The sequence below is a fragment of the Rana temporaria genome, chromosome 4 (genome assembly GCF_905171775.1).
Source record: "Rana temporaria chromosome 4, aRanTem1.1, whole genome shotgun sequence".
Taxonomy (NCBI): domain Eukaryota; kingdom Metazoa; phylum Chordata; class Amphibia; order Anura; family Ranidae; genus Rana; species Rana temporaria.
This window is the reverse complement of record NC_053492.1, coordinates 467,579,100-467,584,099: the sequence shown is the minus strand read 5'-3', so window position 1 is coordinate 467,584,099 and position 5,000 is coordinate 467,579,100. Positions and strand designations below refer to the sequence as shown.

The 5,000-nt window shown below is 55.7% G+C and overlaps 1 protein-coding gene across 2 annotated transcripts in view; it reads left to right on the top strand.

The window, feature by feature from the left end:
- The window catches only part of CRIP3 (cysteine rich protein 3), a 51,137-nt gene that overhangs the window by 41,175 nt on the left and 4,962 nt on the right, over window positions 1–5,000 (top strand). The gene's annotated exons all lie outside the window — the stretch shown is intronic.

Genomic DNA, 5,000 nt, shown 5'->3' with positions numbered 1-5,000 from the left:
CTCCTCAGTATTGGAATACCATATGGCTCGTTTCTCCTCCTTGGTATCGGAACACCATATGACTTCATTCTCCTCCTCGGTATTGGAACACCATATGGTTCGTTTCTCCTCCTCAGTATTGGAATACCATATGGCTCGTTTCTCCTCCTCGGTATTGGAATACCATATGGCTCGTTTCTCCTCCTCAGTATTGGAATACCATATGGCTCGTTTCTCCTCCTCGGGAATTGGAACACCATGTGGTTAGTTTCTCCTCCTCGGTATTGGAACACCATATGGCTCGTTTCTCCTCCTCGGGAATTGGAACACCATGTGGTTAGTTTCTCCTCCTCAGTATTGGAATACCATATGGCTCGTTTCTCCTCCTCGGTATTGGAATACCATATGGTTAGTTTCTCCTCCTCAGTATTGGAATACCATATGGCTCGTTTCTCCTCCTTGGTATCGGAACACCATATGACTTCATTCTCCTCCTCGGTATCTGAACCCCATATGGCTCCGTTTCTCCTCCTCGGTATCGGAACACCATATGACTCCATTCTCCTCGGTATCATTGCCCGAGCCTTCTCTTATCTTTTTCCAGCACAGCACATTGCGCAGCCATTTCCTCTCCAATCTGGAGTCTCCGCTTCACATCTGCTTTGATTTGCGGAGAACACTTTGTGCCGGAATGTAGAGGAGCGCACAGTGCAGCACCCATCCACCTCATACACACCCTGCCCCTGCTTTGACCCTCACGTCTCACACAGCAGCCCCCACTAATTCAGAACGATGAATATTTTCCCACGTCCTAAAACCTGCATAGAAGGCTGTTGGAGGCACCCTACCCCAAATCCATGTGAATCGCTCCTCGGAGACTATATAAAGATGTGTACAGCAATGTGCTGGCTCTGCCTTGTCCCCTCCATACACACACTAGGACGGGTGGAGGACGGGTGGAGCTCGGCACTATTTTCAGACTCGGCTCTCAATGCGGCTTTTCTGTTTGTCAGGAAATGAGACATTTTTTCCAGCTGGCATAATTTCCTCTGTCACGGCCAGGCTGTACTCTGCTACTGCTTGTGTCTGCATCACGGCCAGGCTGTACACTGCTACTGCCTGTGTCTGCATCACGGCCAGGCTGTACACTGCTACTGCCTGTGTCTGCATCACGGCCAGGCTGTACGCTGCTACTGCTTGTGTCTGCATCACGGCCAGGCTGTACGCTGCTACTGCTTGTGTCTGCATCACGGCCAGGCTGTACGCTGCTACTGCTTGTGTCTGCATCACGGCCAGGCTGCACTACGCTACTGCCTGTGTCTGCATCACGGCCAGGCTGTACACTGCTACTGCCTGTGTCTACATCACGGCCAGGCTGTACTCTGCTACTGCTTGTGTCTGCATCACAGCCAGGCTGTACACTGCATCACGGCCAGGCTGTACACTGCTACTGCCTGTGTCTGCATCACGGCCAGGCTGTACTGCGCTACTGCTTGTGTCTGCATCACGGCCAGGCTGTACGCTGCTACTGCCTGTGTCTGCATCACGGCCAGGCTGTACGCTGCTACTGCTTGTGTCTGCATCACGGCCAGGCTGTACGCTGCTACTGCTTGTGTCTGCATCACGGCCAGGCTGTACGCTGCTACTGCTTGTGTCTGCATCACGGCCAGGCTGTACGCTGCTACTGCTTGTGTCTGCATCACGGCCAGGCTGTACACTGCTACTGCTTGTGTCTGCATCACGGCCAGGCTGTATTACACTACTGCTTGTGTCTGCATCACGGCCAGGCTGTACGCTGCTACTGCTTGTGTCTGCATCACGGCCAGGCTGTACGCTGCTACTGCTTGTGTCTGCATCACGGCCAGGCTGTACGCTGCTACTGCTTGTGTCTGCATCACGGCCAGGCTGTACACTGCTACTGCCTGTGTCTGCATCACGGCCAGGCTGTACACTGCTACTGCTTGTGTCTGCATCACGGCCAGGCTATACACTGCTACTGCTTGTGTCTGCATCACGGCCAGGCTGTACACTGCTACTGCTTGTGTCTGCATCACGGCTAGGCTGTACACTGCTACTGCTTGTGTCTGCATCACGGCCAGGCTGTACTACGCTACTGCCTGTGTCTGCATCACGGCCAGGCTGTACTCTGCTACTGCCTGTGTCTGCATCACGGCCAGGCTGTACTCTGCTACTGCCTGCGTCTGCATCACGGCCAGGCTGTACTCTGCTACTGCTTGTGTCTGCATCATGGCCAGGCTGTACTCTGCTACTGCTTGTGTCTGCATCACGGCCAGGCTGTACACTGCTACTGCCTGCGTCTGCATCACGGCCAGGCTGTACACTGCTACTGCCTGCGTCTGCATCACGGCCAGGCTGTACACTGCTACTGCTTGTGTCTGCATCACGGCCAGGCTGTACGCTGCTACTGCTTGTGTCTGCATCACGGCCAGGCTGCACTCTGCTACTGCTTGTGTCTGCATCACGGCCAGGCTGTACACTGCTACTGCCTGTGTCTGCATCACGGCCAGGCTGTACTGCGCTACTGCTTGTGTCTGCATCACGGCCAGGCTGTACGCTGCTACTGCCTGTGTCTGCATCACGGCCAGGCTGTACGCTGCTACTGCTTGTGTCTGCATCACGGCCAGGCTGTACGCTGCTACTGCTTGTGTCTGCATCACGGCCAGGCTGTACGCTGCTACTGCTTGTGTCTGCATCACGGCCAGGCTGTACGCTGCTACTGCTTGTGTCTGCATCACGGCCAGGCTGTACACTGCTACTGCTTGTGTCTGCATCACGGCCAGGCTGTATTACACTACTGCTTGTGTCTGCATCACGGCCAGGCTGTACGCTGCTACTGCTTGTGTCTGCATCACGGCCAGGCTGTACGCTGCTACTGCTTGTGTCTGCATCACGGCCAGGCTGTACGCTGCTACTGCTTGTGTCTGCATCACGGCCAGGCTGTACACTGCTACTACCTGTGTCTGCATCACGGCCAGGCTGTACACTGCTACTGCTTGTGTCTGCATCACGGCCAGGCTATACACTGCTACTGCTTGTGTCTGCATCACGGCCAGGCTGTACACTGCTACTGCTTGTGTCTGCATCACGGCTAGGCTGTACACTGCTACTGCTTGTGTCTGCATCACGGCCAGGCTGTACTACGCTACTGCCTGTGTCTGCATCACGGCCAGGCTGTACTCTGCTACTGCCTGTGTCTGCATCACGGCCAGGCTGTACTCTGCTACTGCCTGCGTCTGCATCACGGCCAGGCTGTACACTGCTACTGCTTGTGTCTGCATCACGGCCAGGCTGTACTGCGCTACTGCTTGTGTCTGCATCACGGCCAGGCTGTACTCTGCTACTGCCTGCGTCTGCATCACGGCCAGGCTGTACTCTGCTACTGCTTGTGTCTGCATCATGGCCAGGCTGTACTCTGCTACTGCTTGTGTCTGCATCACGGCCAGGCTGTACACTGCTACTGCCTGCGTCTGCATCACGGCCAGGCTGTACACTGCTACTGCCTGCGTCTGCATCACGGCCAGGCTGTACACTGCTACTGCTTGTGTCTGCATCACGGCCAGGCTGTACGCTGCTACTGCTTGTGTCTGCATCACGGCCAGGCTGCACTCTGCTACTGCTTGTGTCTGCATCACGGCCAGGCTGTACACTGCTACTGCCTGTGTCTGCATCACGGCCAGGCTGTATTACACTACTGCCTGTGTCTGCATCACGGCCAGGCTGTACACTGCTACTGCTTGTGTCTGCATCACGGCCAGGCTGTATTACACTACTGCCTGTGTCTGCATCACAGCCAGGCTGCACTCTGCTACTGCTTGTGTCTGCATCACGGCCAGGCTGTACACTGCTACTGCCTGTGTCTGCATCACGGCCAGGCTGTACACTGCTACTGCTTGTGTCTGCATCACGGCCAGGCTGTACTCTGCTACTGCTTGTGTCTGCATCACAGCCAGGCTGTACACTGCATCACGGCCAGGCTGTACACTGCTACTGCCTGTGTCTGCATCACGGCCAGGCTGTACTGCGCTACTGCTTGTGTCTGCATCACGGCCAGGCTGTACGCTGCTACTGCCTGTGTCTGCATCACGGCCAGGCTGTACGCTGCTACTGCTTATGTCTGCATCACGGCCAGGCTGTACACTGCTACTGCCTGTGTCTGCATCACGGCCAGGCTGTACTCTGCTACTGCCTGTGTCTGCATCACGGCCAGGCTGTACTCTGCTACTGCTTGTGTCTGCATCACGGCCAGGCTGTACACTGCTACTGCTTGTGTCTGCATCACGGCCAGGCTGTACACTGCTACTGCTTGTGTCTGCATCACGGCCAGGCTGTATTACACTACTGCCTGTGTCTGCATCACGGCCAGGCTGTACACTGCTACTGCTTGTGTCTGCATCACGGCCAGGCTGTACTCTGCTACTGCCTGTGTCTGCATCACAGCCAGGCTGCACTCTGCTACTGCTTGTGTCTGCATCACGGCCAGGCTGTACACTGCTACTGCTTGTGTCTGCATCACGGCCAGGCTGTACACTGCTACTGCCTGTGTCTGCATCACGGCCAGGCTGTACACTGCTACTGCTTGTGTCTGCATCACGGCCAGGCTGTACACTGCTACTGCTTGTGTCTGCATCACGGCCAGGCTGTATTACACTACTGCCTGTGTCTGCATCACGGCCAGGCTGTACACTGCTACTGCTTGTGTCTGCATCACGGCCAGGCTGTACTCTGCTACTGCCTGTGTCTGCATCACAGCCAGGCTGCACTCTGCTACTGCTTGTGTCTGCATCACGGCCAGGCTGTACACTGCTACTGCTTGTGTCTGCATCACGGCCAGGCTGTACACTGCTACTGCCTGTGTCTGCATCACAGCCAGGCTGTACTACGCTACTGCTTGTGTCTGCATCAAGGCCAGGCTGTACTGCGCTACTGCTTGTGTCTGCTTCACCCCCAGGGTGATTGCATCCACTGTGTGAATTGTTTCACTAAGGGTGAATGCGTCTGTG